The sequence below is a fragment of the Corvus brachyrhynchos genome, unplaced genomic scaffold (genome assembly GCF_000691975.1).
Source record: "Corvus brachyrhynchos isolate BGI_N302 unplaced genomic scaffold, ASM69197v1 scaffold428, whole genome shotgun sequence".
NCBI lineage: Eukaryota > Metazoa > Chordata > Aves > Passeriformes > Corvidae > Corvus > Corvus brachyrhynchos.
In genome coordinates this window covers 70448-88638 of record NW_008239766.1, presented here as the reverse complement: position 1 = coordinate 88638, position 18191 = coordinate 70448, and the positions used below count along the sequence as shown (strand labels likewise).

Genomic DNA, 18191 nt, shown 5'->3' with positions numbered 1-18191 from the left:
ATGAGGAAGACCCTTTGCTCCCAGGGAAGGAGAAGGGCCTCTGTTCTTAGAGATGAAATGCTCCCAGAGATGGGTGAAGAGAACTTTTGTTTCTGAATGGCTCAACCTTAAAATTGTACCCCAGTAATTCAAGAGTGGACCCTCGAAAGCAGTTGTGGGAAAAGCTGCAAGTCGTGGGAAGGGACTTACATGCGAGCAGAGAACCAACCCAGGCAGCTGGCTCGTTGTGATAGTTTCTCCATAGCAGGAGCAAGAGAGACTCCTCTTCCTAAATGAACTGAACAAGGCTATTACGGAAGTGGTAAACAGACTGAACATCTCAAGGGTTGTCTTTCTACATTGTCAGTAGGAGAAGGGAGGAAGGTAGGGGGAAGAGAAGAGTTCTAAATGTGTGGTATGATTTTATCTTTTTTCTTTTTCCCTCTTTTAGGTCTGTTAATAAATTTCTTTATATTCTTTCAAGTTTGGTGTCTGCTTTGCATTTCTCCTAATTCTTATCTTTACAGAAGGTAAATAGTAATGAGTATTTTGGACCAAACCGCTACACTATCATAAACAGGAAAATTAGGAATAATGATATAATTAAGCATGAGTTTAAAGAGCCAGCACAAACACTGAATAAAATAAGCAAGGCAAACACAACACCAGTTCTAACTGCCAAGGCATATAAAGGAACATGAAAATATTTTACTAATAACTTAGAAGAAAACAGCAGAAGAAAATTAAAATCTGCTATTTAAATATGAACCAAAAATAACAAGCAGTAGAAGATACACTAAAAGCTGATGTTTTGTTTTGTATTTGTTTTTTCAACCACTTTTCAGAGAGAAGTCAATTTAAGTGGGATTTGGAACATCATTTCAAAATTGTTTGGCCTGGTTTTTAAGGATGCTCCAGAGAAATCCAGTGGATCTTTGGGAACATTTTTAAGTATATACTGTGCAATCTATTCCCCTTTTCTTTCCAGAAAATTCATAGCTATCTTGAAGCACAAACCAGAGGACAAGGCAAAAAAATTAATGTATAATATTTTACCTTATGTTCTACTGGATCAGAAAAGACAGAGATGTGCAAAGAAACTCTAATCAGTCTATTTTCAGAAAATGAAACAATGATGACTGAAGTTATTGAACATTTTACTAACACCTAGAAAATACAACTGTGGCATAGATTTGTCAAGGACAAAAATACCAAACCAGTTGTTTTTGTTTCTATCTAAACATATGGCCTGTTGGGGAAGATGAAACAGGAAAGCCTTATAAATATGATTGCCTGACAAAAGATTTTGAGAACATGAAAACTATAAGCGACATCGAAATGAAAGCCACCTTTGAAATACCAAGTCTTAGTTACTGAACAACTGGAAAACAATGGTATGGCCTACTGAAGGTAATCCCCTCTTGATTGAACAATACCCTCTGCTTGCAGGCAGGTCCAAGGGTCAGAGCAGACCCTACTAGCTCAGCAGAAGGGGTCCAAAGAGTAGTTTTTAGAAGTTAAGATGTAACACTCTATGGTAATAGAAGAACTCTTATAGGCTGTATGTAAATGCTATAGGATTTGTATCTTGTATTAGATTGGTTAGTGACAATTAGAATATTCAGTACAGAAGATGATTTATTGTATTGTAACCAGGACTTCACCACTCCACTCTACTTACTCCCTTACCCACTTACTCTCTTACTTACCTCCTCTTCGCTTACTCCACCCTTACTCTTACACTTACACTCTTGCTCTCTTGGGCCTGCTCCGAGCTGAGTCTGGCAGCTCTAAGCAGTGCCCCTGTACCCACGCCCTTTGCAATAAACCGCATGTTCCAAGATCTGACTTCAGAGATCTCTCGTCTCCGTCAGTCCCGACCGTCCGACCCACACCCCCAGAGCTCCCGCAATGGCCAAGTTAACATGATACATATTTACAAAGATTTTGATGTTTTCCATACACAGGCACCTCATAAAATAAGGAAACTGTCTAAATAAAAAAAAACAATAAATAAATGAAAAACTCTCAAAGCAATGTGGGCAAGCTTATACATCATTACACTCTCAAGGCACTGCAGGAGGTTTCCAACTGAGAGAGATACAGACAATTTAATAAAAGAAGGGCCACATGCAGAAGCAAAGGGGAAAAAAAGAACTTTTTCTCTTCTTGGCATCAGCAGGCAATGTCCAGTCACTGTCTTCAGAAGACAAACACCTTAATAAACAGACGTCCCCTTCCTTCTCCTTTCTCTTAGTTTTTATTGCTGCACGGTGTGGAATAGCCTTTTGGTAAGTTATGTCAGCTCTCCTGGCTATATCCCTTCCCAAGGTCTTCCCTATCCCAGCCTCCTGGCCTTTTGGGGGCAGGGGCAGAAGGGCTGCAGAGACAGCTTCGATGCTGTGCAAGTGCTACTCAGCAGTAGCCAAAGCACTGGTGTGTTACCAACATTGTTCTAGCTAGAAGTACAAAGCCCAACAGGATGAGAGCTGCTGTGGGGAAATCTAACTCCATCCCAGCCAGACCTAATTCAGCTTGTGTCCATTGCCTCTTGTCTTCTACTGTGACTTCTGAGAAAACGTGACCCCTCTCTACACCACCCTGTTAGGTGTTTCAATACCAGTAAGATCTCCCCTATGCCTTCTCTCCTCATGCACTTTGGTTTAATAAAAGCCTGTATCATCTTCAGTTGTTTCTTCTTGTCTTACTAAATGATTCTGCACATGCAGATTCTGCTCATGCAGAGTAATTTCACTTCTTTTGCGGTGGCATCACTGAAAATAAAGACACAATTTAGAACATAACAACTTTATCCTAGAGCACTGGGAGTGCTTCATATTGTGTGCACTCAATTTAACGAAACATGATGCTATTTATGCTGTTGGTAAGAAAGTAAAACGTTGTCAAGGTTTGCCACTAGCCAAACACCAGGAACCCATGAAAGTTGCTCACTCACCCTCCGCTGCCACAGATGGGCAGAGGAGAGAAAAAATTAATGAAGGCTTCATGAGTTAAGGACTGGGAGAAAACATTCCAAGGGCAAAACAGGCTCAACTTAAAGGTACAAAGTGAATTTATTCCTAAGAGTATCAGAGAAGGATAATAAGAAGTAAAATAAGCCCTTAAAAACAATTTTTTCCCCCAACTCCTCCCTCCTTCCCACTGACAGTGCACGGAGACAGAGCGTGGGGGTTTTGGTCAACCAAACACCTGAGTTCTTCCGCTGCTCAGGGACAGGAGTCCTTCCCCTGCTAAGCCATGGGGTCCCTTCCCAGTGGGGACAGTTCTCTGTGAACTTCTCCAGCATGGTTCCAATCTCAAAAGCAGTAGTCCTCCCAAAACTGCTACAACATGAATTCCTCCCATGGGCAAACAGTCCTCCCAAAACTGCTGTGGCATGGATCACTCTTCCATGGGGACAGGCTGCTCCAGCCTGGAAGCAGGGGCTCCCTCTCTCCCCGGGCTGCTGGTGGATCTCTGCATCTCCTGTGGAGCCCCATGGGCTGCAGGGGGACAACCTGCTTACACCATGGTCATCACCATGGCCTGCAGAGGAATCTCAGCTCCAGTGTCTGGAGCACCTCCTCCCCCTCCTCCTTCACTGACCTTGGTGTCTCCATGTTGTTCCCCTCACATGTTCTCACCACTTCCTCTGGCTAGAAAAAAACTGCCCCACTTTGTTTTGGTTTTCTTCTTAAATACGTTATCACAGAGGCGTTACCAACCTCTCTAATTGGCCCAGCCTTGGCCAGCAGCATGTCCATCTTCAGAGCCATCAGGGACTGGCCATGGATCACTCTTCCATGGGGACAGGCTGCTCCAGCCTGGAAGCAGGGGCTCCCTCTCTCCCCGGGCTGCTGGTGGATCTCTGCATCTCCTGTGGAGCCCCATGGGCTGCAGGGGGACAACCTGCTTACACCATGGTCATCACCATGGCCTGCAGAGGAATCTCAGCTCCAGTGTCTGGAGCACCTCCTCCCCCTCCTCCTTCACTGACCTTGGTGTCTCCATGTTGTTCCCCTCACATGTTCTCACCACTTCCTCTGGCTAGAAAAAAACTGCCCCACTTTGTTTTGGTTTTCTTCTTAAATACGTTATCACAGAGGCGTTACCAACCTCTCTAATTGGCCCAGCCTTGGCCAGCAGCATGTCCATCTTCAGAGCCATCAGGGACTGGCTCTGCTGGACATGGTGAAAGCTTCTAGCAGCTTTTCACAGAAGGTCTGTGCCCCGCCGCACTAACAAAACCAGGCCTTGCAAAATCAACACAAATGTTTATTTAGTTTGAACACAAATGTTTGCATACATCTGTGCAGTAAAGTGTAATCAATTGTGTAAGGTGAGATAACTAGAAAATCCATGGAAGAGGATCCAAGTGTCTCAGGTTTAGCTTTGTTACAGAGAACCTTTGGCCAAAGCCAGATTATTTATTTGATTGAAGAAAAACTCTATTGATGACATTATGGAGATTTGGCTCAGTTAAATAAAGAATACTAGCAACTACTTTTTGTCAGGATTTTTTCAAGGAAATTAGCCTTGTGAAAATCTACTTTTTTGTCACTCTGGAAGCAGGAAGCAAATCTGCAATGATGCCAGATGGCAGGGAGCAGGGCAGTGACAGCAGGGGAAAGAGACAAACATCAAGGACTGCAAGAGTGCCAGAGGAGGCAGAGATTGGCCATCCCAGAACAGCAGCCAATACAACTGGCACAGATTCTGCCACAAATGAACATCTCTCTCCCATCCAGTCCCACCTTGTTCTCTCCTTTCCCTCCACTAAACAGAGGTCTCAACTCTTATCCCTTCCCAACAGTCCATGAGACAGTGCTTGTGGCAGGGCAAGATGACATGAGAAAAGGAGATATCTCATACCCCCAGGTAAAAGAAATACTAAATACCCAAGTACATATATTCTTTAGCACTACTGTACTACCTCTGGATTAAAAATAAATCATCCATTTGGGAGGGTTTTTTGTTATTGAGTAATAAAGTGATGCACAGAAAGACTGACCTCCCTGCTACTAAAAAGATTTCCTTTCCAAATATCTTTTTCTCTGGATTTCTGATTCTTAGTTGATATTTTTATACTGCTTTTAGATTTCAAAGTGTGCAGTGCTGAAAGACCATTTTAGCACTGACAGGTAAAACAAAAGATGATTGATGTGCTGTCCTCCCAAACAGTAAAAGACAGGTTGCTTTCCTGAGGTGCTACACTGTAAAATAAAGGTAGTTTTATTTCCCTCAGCTTGTTTGCTTCCAAGGAGAACCAGATTCCTAAGTAACCAGCAACCATCATCCCTCCTTGTCATCCAACAGTCAAATCACCAGCAACCATCCAGCCTTGCCCCTTGACTTGGGGAGGCAGCTTCTTTGTTCATACAAGTGTCATAAATGTACACCCAACAAGTTAATCTAATCCACTAACAGGAAATTAAGGAGGGGAAGAAGCCCTGAAACTCCTGCCACCATGCATTTATTTCATCTGTTTACTCACAGCAGTAGCTAAACAGAAAGGGCTGTTAGGGTTTGCCACACATAATATTTCCCTTCTCGAAGTGAGATGGAAACCTGTAATTCTAAATAATGGGAGATTTTAATGGCATGAAGTCATGGATGAGTTAATTTGTTTATAAAAACAAGCTTATTTCCCCTCCAGTTCTAAAATATCAATCTGTTACTTTCTTCTTGTGATTGAAAATCTCCCATCCTGGATTGCATGCATCATTATGAGTTTCAATACCTCCTGTGTAAAGGTTTAGCCTTACAGCATGTGTATCTATAAATTAACGTAAATTGCCATGTAGAAAGTCACTAAAGCAGTTGTTCTGCTTAGTTAAGATTGATAATTGGACTCTGAGCTATTCAGAAATTCATGAGTGAAGTATATTGAACTAATCCCAAACATTATACAAAGACCCAAAAACAAAATTCGACTTTTTCATGTTAACTATCACATATTTTGAATTAAACTGTTGTCACCTTTTCTAAAAATACCTATTACTGTGCTGAAAGAAATGTTAAGTCTTATTAGACTTTTCAGAAACTATATTTTTCAACAAAAAATGTATATCCTGTTTTAAAAGTAATTTTCAGTCTTGAAAAACAGGCACTGTTACCTTTTCCAACCATTCTTTTCCATTCAGAGAAGGCTCAACTCTTCTGTCTATGTAGAACAAAGTGCAATACTAGGTGTCATCTGGGAAATCACATCTACACAAAACCCTAACAAATAAACTTGTCTATAAGAAAGCATCTATGTTTTGACAGATAAAAAAATAATCTTGGAAAACTGATATCCTGGTTCATAACAATACCCATGGATATTCTACAGAGTATTCTGGTTTTCCCCTCAAAGTTTTAACTCACCTTTCTTTGCAGAAAAAGTATAATTTTTATTCATTCATATGACAATCTTGTGGTCTTGAACCTGGGATCTTGTACCTTGAACTTGGGATCAACCAAGATCGCACAAAGAGCAGAAGAGGTGAGGAATGTTTTTGCAAGATCACATATTTTGGAGTCTCTTGATACTGATGGAAATAGTTGAGTTAGCAAAGTGATTATTCAGGAAAAAGTCTCCAGGCTATTTACAAAAATTGCTGCTATGTCTGACCTATCACTATTTCATAAGATATTCCACAAAGTGACTTTTGAGCTCTGCTCTTCTTTTCTGCTTGTGAAAAATGCAGGATCTTCTTTTTGCTCCTTTCCTTGTATGCCAGAAGCAGCGAATATAAGAGGTGTGTGTTCACCTCTGAGAGTTCATGTCACTCAGGGAACTGGAGAACAGAAAAATTAACTAAGTGTCCTCAGAAAGCTGAACTGCTAAAACCCATATGAGAAACGAGAAAACCATCAATTGTTGGAGTCAAAGACGAATGTTATAATGGATGAGGACAATTAATGCATTCATTTTTCAAGGATCAGAATAATCGGAAGCTGCAGTTTCAGACAAGAAAACTGAGTGTTCTGCAAGTAAAGAGATGAAAAAAGTATATTATGAGAAAATAATGTATTTATAACATTGCAGTAGCATGACAGGAGACTTCAGGAGGCAGTACATCTATAAGTGGAGACAAAGCCAAATTATTTTTTTCTTATGCAATAATCTGATCTCTTTTAAGTCTTTCTTACGCACTTTGAGCTTTGAGATCCTGAGATTATCAACACTGAGTGTTCACAGTGCTTTCCTTATAGATCAGCTCTCTAAATGCGAGTTCCAGTCAGCTTGTTGACATTCTACTCACTCCCTCCAGAAGAGAAAAAAACCACCAGTCAAAGGAAACAGGAGTGAGGAGAAAACTAAATGGTATTACAGGAGCTGGCGGGATCCATTTCTACATGTTTTTATTAAAAAAGTTTTGAACCAGTGTGCCTACAAACAAACCAACAAAAGATGGAGAAAGAGGTAAGGCATTCTCTGATTTTTGCCCTTTTCTAAAGTCAGACACAGCAGAAGAAGTGAAAATTACACTCACCAACAAGGCTTTAAGGAAAGAAAGCAGAATATGTGTTTTGGTTTGGGGTTCTTTTTTGCTTAGTTGTTTTTCTCATTTTCTCACTGCATGTCAGCTGAGTAACACTTGTGTCTTGAGGTCTAGGACATTATGATCTAATACTTAGTAATGCTCTGTAACTTAAGATTGCTCTGGTTTTACAAATAGAATAAAAGATTTTACTGTACTTCACACTACTTAGGGTCGAAAACCAAGAAAAGATAAATACCTAAGCAGAACTCCCAGTCAATCAAGCCTTTTTTTTCACTCATCCAGCATTTGACTTGGGAGTCAGAAAGAGAGAGCTAGCAAGGTCTTGCACACAAGGAGCATTTAGGGTTTCCAGCAGTGTCAGAACCCTTTTCCAAGTGCACCTGCACCTCTGAGTGAGCTACTTGCTTCAAAATGTGTTATTGGGACTTAATAGTTGTACCTAATCTACATTCCTTCTCATAGCATATTTCAAAAGGGTGAATCTGCCTTGGAAAGAGGGCCAATTATTTTGAGAACAAACAGAATAAAAGGGGATGCTGTATCTTACTCATTCAGCACTCAAAATAAAGGTTTGATTTAGAATGCTGAGCCTTTTAGTATTTTCTCCAAAATGTGACCCTGTCTTTTCTGTCAATCTGCCAGATGCAGAGTAGAAAGAGATGATGAAACGTTTCAAAAATGACAGGTTTAAAGATTGTCAAGGCTGTCAAGAAAATATCAGTTTTCCACATGAAGGCAAACTATGCACAATAGCAGTATTATCAAGAATAAAGTTCAACCATAAAAACAGGAAGAAAATCAGAAGATCTGGGTTCAGAAACTATTCATTAATTTCTCCCAAAATCTTCCTCATTATGAGAAAAGGGACAACAAGACTCATGAAGGGGAAATAAACACAAACAGAAACCCTATTATGTAAGAAATATGTACCAAAGCAATTCTTCCCAGAGGAAACAGCTTCATCACATAATTCAGCTAAATACAGATGATAATTTATCAGTATTGACATACATTGTGAAGAGAGCAAGAAAAATCAAACTTAGTGCTTTGGGACATAGAATGACATATTCCTCTGTTTCAGCATTGATTCTTTTCTGCCAAGTTTCAACCACTGTAAAAAAACTTTGAAAACAACAGTCATTTAGAAAAAGTAATTTAGCAAGAATGCAATGTACCACACTGCCTTTCCACTCTGAAACATGTTTTTCTGGTGCCGTGGTGCCGTGCCGGCTAGCACGCTGTCCCGGGCACTGGGCCATCTTCTGCTTGCTCTGAACGGGGGTGGATGGAGCTGACCGCGGTGCAGGAGGGCAGGCGAAGCTTCGGGTCAGGTTCGCCTTGCCCACCAGTGGCAAAGGTGCGAGAAGGAGGTAGGGAAAAGGCAGAGGGACTTCCTCCTAGTGGAAGGGGTTTATTAGGGAGTAAAATCCACAGAGAGAAGCCAAAGCTGCATGGCTTGCAGGCAATCTTGTACTCCCACGATCTGGGCATGGAAAACACACAGTAACCAATGGAACATCAGCCAGGGGGTGTTATCGAGGCAGGGAGAAGGAATTACAGCAAACGGGAGAAGGGGTAGGCAGGGAGGAATAACAAGGACCAATTAACAACCAAAGAACATAGAACTCTCTGGAAATACAACCAAATATGAGAAATAAGGGGAGGGGAGGGCTGCAGCCAATGGTAAGGCACGGATTTATGTATTTTTCACAGCTTTTTGAATGCTCAGGGCTTTTAGGCTGGGGCAGCATGAAACCAATGGACCTTTGGGTCCACTTGATCTGGCTGACCCTGGCTTTGGCCATGGTTCATCGCAACATTCTGGGAATTTATGAGTAAATAAGTTTAGTCATGGAAAGGGTAATTTTTTTATAATTATGTATTATTTGCTGAAGAACCAGTTTTAAAACTGTATTCTGTGAATATTTTAAGTAGAAAAATAATGTCACAAATACTGAAGTGCCACAGTGGTTTGTTCCAAGAGGAGACCAAAAGAACTTCTCTCCTATCTAATAAACTGTAGCCTGATAAGAGAGAGCACAATTCTCCATAAATGTACAAGGGAGGAAAACTAAAGTGTATGGACACTGGAAGCTAGTACTTTAAACCTCAGCAGAAGTTCAGGAAGAAAACAATCACTTTAATCTTATGTTATTATAACACTTAAAAGTATAGGGAGCCTTCCAAAGGACAAATACATTACTCTCTTTTCGGCAAAACTTAGTGGATTTAATGCCTATGATGCTTCTGGAAGGAAAAGACAGAATAATATGAGCCGAGAAAACCCTTACAACCTGTTTGGCAGTGCTGTTCTAAGAAATTTCATTTTGGGAGTGTAATACAATTTATTTTGACCCCAGAATTCTGGTCTCCCCAAAAAGTGTTTTTTCTATGTACCTACAGAGAATGGATTTTCCTCCATGTTCTCAAGCTGTACAATTTCTCCTTAAAAAAATAAAGTATTGAGACTGTGTCCTGGGGTGATGATAAAAGGTTGGGGGTTTTTTATTCCTTAACCATCTGCTTAATGCCCAAAGACAGTGTGTCTTTAGGATGGACCCGGGGGGCGGGGCTGGAGCCACAGACCCGAGTGTGGGTCGATTGAACGGTGAACGGCTCGGCCCAACAGTTGGGGGGCTCCCCGGGACTCAGCGGGGCTCAGGAGGGAGTGCACGGGGAGCGCTGTGCTACTCTTTGGGGATTTTTTGTTCCAGCTAGCTGGAAAAAGGTTGTGTTGGGGTTTTTTTGTTCTTTTTTCCCTTCCCTCCTCCTTGCCTCGCTGCCTCCCTTCCCTTCTCTCCAGTCCAGAGAGCCTGCAGGGTGGCCCCAGCGGGCCCGCCGGGTGGCCCCAGCTGGTCTGAGCCCGTGTGTCTGTTCCCTCTCCGGGCATTTGTTGTATTTTGAGGGGTTTTTTCCAGTTCTACCCTGTTTTGTTTGATAATAAGCAATTTGTTTTGTTAATAAGCAATTTGGTTTTTTCCCACTTTCACTTGTTGTTACCAATTTGTCCCATTGGTGGAGGAAAAGGGGAGGCTGTTTTCCCTTTGGAGGAGGCACTCATTCTGGAGTGCTTCCCCCTAAAATTTTGTCTCCATAAACCGACATAAATTTGGTGCCCAACCAAGGCACCAAAGGGGCATGTGAAAGTGGAAAAAAAACCCCAACATTTTGGTTTGAATCACTTTGCACTGAGGTACAGCAGTAAGACATCACCGTGCTGTTTGATGTCATAATTCTTCTGTGGAACCTAGCCATAAGTACATGTCCACAGCTTTGGGCAGTCGGGTCCCTGGCTTACACTTTTTATAAGTCAGGAATAAGAATCAGGACTGCCATTTTGATATGCCTGATGTTAGTGATTTCTTGAAGTTTGGCTGAAGTAATGGAAACCACTGAGAATGTGTATGTTATGTTGTTTTTCCATTCTGGCCTTGGTAGTTTTCTTTTGGAATGTATTCGTATTACACCCAGTTTGTTAGGGGAAAAGCAGGGGCTGATAATTCCCATCCCTTCATCTCCTTCCCCTTCAGATCTGGCACATCACCTTTTGAGAGTGTCTAGTTTCCCCTGGATGTCAGAGATACCACTTTCTTATTACGTTATCTAGCAGGGTTCCTCTATGTAGTGTCCAGCTTGTCTAAAATAAGGGCTGAGATTTCCAGAGGAGTTGCACCAGTTGTGGAAAATCCTAAGTGGTGTGGGGTATGGGAGGACATAGGCCAGACCCTGAAGCAGTTTTCTGACTCAGTAGCATGGAACTTCCCCCCTGAACAAATTCAGAATCTAGCTGAGGTGGGGAAGTATCTAAGGGGAAATTGCAATAACAACACTGATGAAAAGAAAAAGCTCATTGCAATGTGCTGAGTCCTGGCTAATGCTTACCACACGCTGCTAGATACTGTAGGGCAGAAGATACAGCCAGAGGAGCAGGAGAATAAGCCAGCATACACCCCAATCACTCCAGCTGCAGCTAAAGCAGATGGGGAGCCTAAACCAATAACAATTGCCCCTTTCCAGAGAAAGAAACACAAAGCCAAATCCATTTGCCCAGTGGATGATGATGGGCAGCCAGGACCTTCACAGCCAGCAGAGGAATTGGAACCCGAAATCATTACCGAGTCCCTGTCCATAGAGAGCCTTCGTACCCTGAGGAAAGATTACACCCAACGGCCTGATGAAACTATATTAAGATGGTCTGAATCTGGGATGCTGCAGGCAATGGTACAATTCTGGATGGCACTGAAGCGAGGCATTTGGGATCCCTGTCATGTGATCTAAGTATTGACCAAGGGGGCCTGAAGCTTTCAGTCTCTGGACACGGCTCTTAAGAAGTGTGAAGGAAAGATACCTGTGCTGAGAAGACCTCCAGCTGCAGTTAAACCCCTGGAAGACCATGGAGCAAGGGATTCAATGCCTGAGAGAACTGGCAGTGATAGAGATCATATTCTCAGATGACCAAGCAATTAGCCCTGACATGGTAAAACGTACACCGGTGATGTGGCTGAAACTTGCATGACATGCACCACCAGAATACGCCCCTGCTTTAGCAATGATGACGTGGAATGAGGGGAATGAGACAGAATGGACAAAACTCATCAGAAACTCAAGAAGGAGCTGAAAGAGTGCCTTCTCCAAATCACATCAGTGCAGACTGGAGGCCCTGTTACCAGAAGCAGACGTCCCACGGCTAGGGAGAGAGGTACACCCCAAGAGCTGAACTATGCTTTTTCCTGTGTGACAGTGGGGAAGACATGAGGAGGTGGGATGGAAAACCAACTTATGTCCTGGCCGCAGGGGTGAGTGAATTGAAGGATGGTAATGCTCAGAGAGGGAGCTCCACCAGAAGGGAAGTAGCTCAAGTTTCAAATGATAACCAGGACTAGAGGGGCCCTTCCTCTAGCCAGGTAGAGGCCAGGGAAAATCATGTCTTTTGGACAGTGTGGGTTTGATGGCCTGGCACATCAGAACCACAGAAATATGAAGCTTTGGTTGACACGGGCGTGCAGTGCACCTTGATTCCATCGAGACATATGGGGGCAGAACAGGTTTCTATTTCTGGAGTAACAGGTGGATCGCAGCAGTTGACACTGCTTGAAGCTGACGTGAGCCTAACTGGAAAACAGTCGAAGAAACATTCTATTGTGACTGACCCAGGGCCCCCATGTATTCTGGGCATAGACTTCCTCCGGAGTGGGTATTTCAAAGACCCAAAGGGACTCAGGTGGGTGCAGGGGCTCAGGACTTCTGAACAACGAATCAATATGATTTTGCAGAAGACATTTATTGTTTACATTACACTCTACTTATGCATTTTGCAGCTGCTGTACACGTGATCACTCATTACTTGATTGGTCCCTCTATTTTGTCCACACATTCTGCACGCACTTTCCAGAAAACATGATTGGTTCTAGTCCAGTGCAGCACAGTTCTTCTTTATCTATTGTCTTGGTATTCTGCTTCTCAGTTTCTTCATTCCCAATTTAGCGCTGCTTACTTTTTGGTAACCTTGACACATTCCTGAGGGCTCTGATAAGAATAACTGAAGATGGTTTGGCTGGGGCACACTGTCAGGGTTCACATACATTACAAAAAATTCCCCCTTTTTCTTTTTGCACCAGCCAAACCCTTTTTACTATGTTTTCCACCAAACAGATTGCCAATTTCATTATATATGGAATAACACAAAGCAATACAGTAATGGCTAACAGTAATTACAAAGCTCCCTTCACAATTCTTACATCCGTGCCCATGTGCCAATAACAAAAACCTAGAGCAGTTCTATTCTGCAACGTACTGTGTCTAATACTATCTACATCAGTGAATATCTGATTTAACTGTTTGACTGCCTAATATCTCAACTTACTAAGCACAGCCAGAGCTTGAGCAGTAGTGATACCTAAAATAAAAAAAAACAATGTTTATTTATCAGTAGTATTAGGGATCACAGTGTCCTTCTCAAGACAAGGGCGAATCCATTTCGCTGGTATCCATCAGGGTCCTTTATCTGTAATCGCACAAGCATAATCCCTTCCTCCCATTAATAACTCCACAGGTCTTTCCCATGACCCTGACATAGAATTTTTAAAACGAACTTTTAGTCGGTGCTGTATCAATTCAGAATCTTGCTGCAAACCTGAGTAATGTGTTAACACTGGTGGATCACTGCAAGTACCTACAAATGATTCATAACATAAACTGCTTTCAGTACTCTGTCCTGCGGGCTCAGCCCATCTTCTCCTTTTTTTTTTTTTTTGTGATAACAACTGTGTCCCTTACTATAAACGTGAAGGCAACAGAAAAGCAAGAAAATACATGTAATGAAACAATAAACCTACACCCAGCAAAAAAGGAAAAGTCAGACGTGTAATCAGTATCACACGACAAAAGGATAGTGCCTTTGAACAATACACTTTCAATTGCCTACACACTGGACCATCACCCAGAGTCTGCCGTAGCTGGTGAACCCTGTTTGAGGACCTAGAGGACCTTCCCAGACAAGGCCTCCAAGTTTACCTCAAAAGGGGTCCAGCTTCTATACATCTGTAGCGGGTTTGGTTGCTAACCCATGACAACATCCCAGTCAGCAAGTCAAAGTGACTCAATTACATTTTTTGTGCAGAAACACCTGGGTCTGTTGGCATGCTTCCCAACCAGGTAGGGCCAGGGCTTGGCCAGAGCCAAGGCCTTAACTGGAAGGGTTCCCCTAATATATCCTACAAAAAAGCCTGTATTAATAGCAGTTGGGAAAGTCTCCTGAAAAGATATATGTCTTACAGATAGCTACACAACAGCATGTGAAAGTTTGTAAAGCAGTTGACTTTGTCATTTATCCTTAGCTAAGCAGTCAATAGTACCCTAAACAAACTGCAAACAACTAAAGAAATGCACATGGTAACATCAAATAACATCTTCTGGCTAATGCCTGTTATGAAAGTCGGTGAATTCATGCTATTATATTAAGAGCATAAGACATCTACATTAACTTATTCTAAGAAATCAAGAGTATACTTCTCTACGCATGTAAGATAATAAGGCAAAGCACTGAACAGCTTACAATCAACAATATCCATAACTTGCAATTATTACTTATCCTTCTCTGCAACCTATGAAAGATAAAACAGCAAAGATTGTCATGAATAATCATCTTAATTGAGCAATGCAGAACATTCATACCTGTAGAATTTACAATGAATTTAAGGATCTAACAAGCCAAATCCTCACGTATTTTTACAACTTATTACCTTATTTTCATAAACAGTCGCTTACCAATCCTTTATCATAATTGTTTCAATCTGTCCCTTCCTATCTCTGTAGCAGAAGAACTGTATCATTCAATTTAAATGAGCATATTTCAACAGAAGCTAAATTTCACTCAAAATAAATGTTACTCAAAAGTAACAGAAAGTAAACTGAACAGAACTTAAAGTTAACATCACTGAAACTGAACAGAAATTAACCTTAATATAACTTAAATTTACAAGACTTTTAAAATCACAAAACTTAAACTGAACATACTTAGACTTGGCTTTGCTTAAACTTAACACTTTAAACTAACAGCACTTTAAATGTAACAGAATATCAAATTAACAGAACTTAAACTTGACATGACTTAAATTTAACAAGTAAACTTAGCAGAACTTAGCCTTAGCATCATTTAAACTATACAAACTTGCACTTAGCAAAACTTAATATTAGCAGCACTTAAATTTAACAAAACTAAAGTCAAAGTGGAGAGTGTTCCTTTAAAGGTGTCAAATACAGCAGAATATAACTCATCTTGATTTCATCAGTGCAAGAAAGCTACCAAAAATCTTATATCAGTTAAAAAACAATAAGCAAGCAGACAACTGACTTGTGAATGAAATAACAGCAACATGAATTTACTATAGAGATCATAATGGTATGGCAAATACGTTGCAATTTGACATAATTCAGCTGTGGGAATAGCTCATGGTAACAAGAAACATTACTGAAAACCACCGTTCACAGTCAGGACTGGGATAAACAGAACTGCCCAATCAAAATTTATAAAGAAATAACATTTATTATGCGACCGAAATATCGGTCTCAAAAGCCACAATCGAGAAAAGCATCTCCGAGCCCGGGGTCAGAGCTGGGTGAACAGGCATAGATCTGATCTCTATCGCACCAGACCTCCCATGTTCACAAATGCTGCTTCGGCTGGTTCCTTCTTATACAGTTTTTGGGCAGAGTCCGAATTAATTCTATTCTTCTCGTAATTTTAGCATATTCATGAAGTTTTCTTGTCCCGGAGTTGGGCTGCACAAAGCCTTTCCTGGGTCTGATGAATTGTCCATCCTGGGTGATGAGTTGGCCATTTCTGGTGATGGAAGGGCCATCTCTGATGATGGATGGGCCATATCTGGTTCCTGGAACAGTTATTTTTAGTTCCCGGAATGTCGATTTCTTATCAGATGAGATGTAGATATCAGAGTGTGGTGATCAAGTCGTCATGGTGCAAATGTCCCGGTGATAAGATCCAACCACCTAGGTGGAATCCTCACTTATTGTGAGAGAAGTTCTTTTAGTGTTGTGAAATTTTTCTCTCAGCCAGGCTGGTGGAGGGATTTTGAAACTCTGTCTCTACATGGTCTGATTACATTCTAGTTTTATACATAATAGCACGAATTACATACTTTATTTATAACAGGACCTTTTTGAGTATAAGCACAATTTTGCAGGATCTTCCAATCTGCAGCTGTACTCAAAAAAAACCAAAACCAACATTGTATGTCTTTCAGTATTTTTCTGGTATAACCATAAATTTGTTAGGGTCTTTTAAGATGCAGTTTATAAGGCACAGCACAGTTATTAAATCTCTGGCAATTTCTCAGATGTGCCGAAAAATATCGTGAATGTGCTCAAGGTGTTAACAAGCTGTGAGTTAGAACTTACTGGCAACCTTTCCCACACCACGAACACGGGAAGGGAAAGGAGGAGCAGGGCGGAAGCAGGAAGCTGGACTCTCTTCCTCTTCAGGTGGAACAAATGCCCTGCAACTCAGTTCTCATTCATAAAAAAGGCACTTTGAAAAAGTATGCAGGAATGGAGCTGCGTAGCTCTGAATGGGTCCCCTGGGTCCCCCCGCACGGGGCGGGTGCCCGAGCGTGTGGCGTGTGCCAGGGCTTGCCTGTCTCTCCCCACTGCCCTCTTCAGCTTGGTGATACATAGTGACAGAGGTGGCAAGATAGGTCTTTTGTGATTGTCAGTATGGTAGATTTGACCTTGGGCTACTAAAGGTAAAGGTAGAATACTGAGGACATAGTTGTATAATGCTGCTCTGAGTTTTGCACATGAAACTCTGTTAGGTCAGTGAGCATATAAAAATGACACGTGTATATAAGCAGCTACAAAGCCATGATTCCAGATGATTCCAAAGGAGTATGCTACTGTTTACTCCACTGTTTGCCTGCTTCCATAAAATAGAGAGTATCAAAAATTTCAGCTATTGAGCAGATAACACATACTCAGAAAGGAAGGCTGTTTGTAAAGCAGTGTCACTCTCAGTCATTTTTCCAGTCCATCACAGCACTTGAGCTGTTTTGATATGAAATCTAATTTCAACTTATAATTGGCAAGGAAGAACAACTACACTTGAGCCACTATATAGCTGTACTTATTAGAAAAACTGTTACATGCTTGTCCATAATGAAATATCCACAAAAAAATTAAATATCAGAGCTGGTACAGGACCGTCCAGCCATAAATTACTTTTGAGATAACAGTAATGAGGGCGTGAGGAAAGGAATGCTTGATTGATGAATGGCTAAAACCTAACACCAGCCTCACCCAGCAACCCTTGTAAATCATGCAATGTGTTAACATCAGGTTTTAGAGCTAATTGCTATTTTCAAGGAAGATTCTACCATACTTTCTGAGAGGCTACATAACGATAAGTAATGCTCTGAGGGCACCAAGAAAGTAAAATGCTTTTCCCAGTATACAAGTTTCTAACAGAGCAAAAATTCGGTATTAAGTCAATCCAGTCAGACTTTCAAGTCAAAATTATCAAAAAGGCAGTATACATTTTACATGACAAGTTGTACCAATCATACAATAAGCATTTCTGCTGAAGAAGTTCAAACCTTGCTAAGCAGCCTCAAAGCAAGGAATTATGTAATGCTACTGGCATGCAAAAAAACAGTATATCCACACCACTTAGCCTTGAATCTCTCCAATAAACAATCCTGTCAGAATTTACACCTTGATGAAAATAAAAGTTACTTTTAACAAAAGCTAAAAATGTTCCTGAACCGCGGTCAGGACTTTCTTTTTTCTGCTCCGGACTTTGAGCTGGGGGGTCAGTCATTCTTTGCATTCCCCGGGTCTGGTCTAGCTTTTGCCCCGGCTGGAATTTCCTGGCTTCCCCTTCTCGCTCCCGCGGTTTCCCCCCCTTCTCTGTTCCCCAAACTGTTTCCTCGGCAGGAGTCACACGGCGGACAGACCCCTCATCGGGGCCACCCCACCCCGGGGAGCCGGGCCTCGCAATCTTGCCAACACGGTCCGAAAACTCGGCACCCGACACACAGATTTAGCAGTTGATTCAGTATTCTTTCTCCCCTCTGCCATCAGCAGCGGTTTTTGTTTCTCTCTTTCTTTCTCCTGCTGCTTATGCTCTTCAAAGCAGCTCAACCCCGTCATTTGCATTTGAATCCCCGCTTTGGCTAATCAGCGATGGGGGTAGCAGGGATACACGCCTCC

General features: G+C 41.7%; 2 long non-coding RNA genes across 2 annotated transcripts in view; one reads left to right on the top strand and one right to left on the bottom strand.

Moving 5' to 3' along the window:
• The window catches only part of LOC108448776, a 38479-nt gene that overhangs the window by 19057 nt on the left and 1231 nt on the right, over positions 1–18191 (bottom strand). The gene's annotated exons all lie outside the window — the stretch shown is intronic.
• Positions 12163–18191, top strand: part of LOC108448777 — a 7338-nt gene continuing 1309 nt past the window's right edge. Inside the window, exon 1 of the long non-coding RNA XR_001864797.1 lies at positions 12163–12690. This is a non-coding gene — a long non-coding RNA (uncharacterized LOC108448777). The remainder of the gene's footprint in view (positions 12691–18191) is intronic.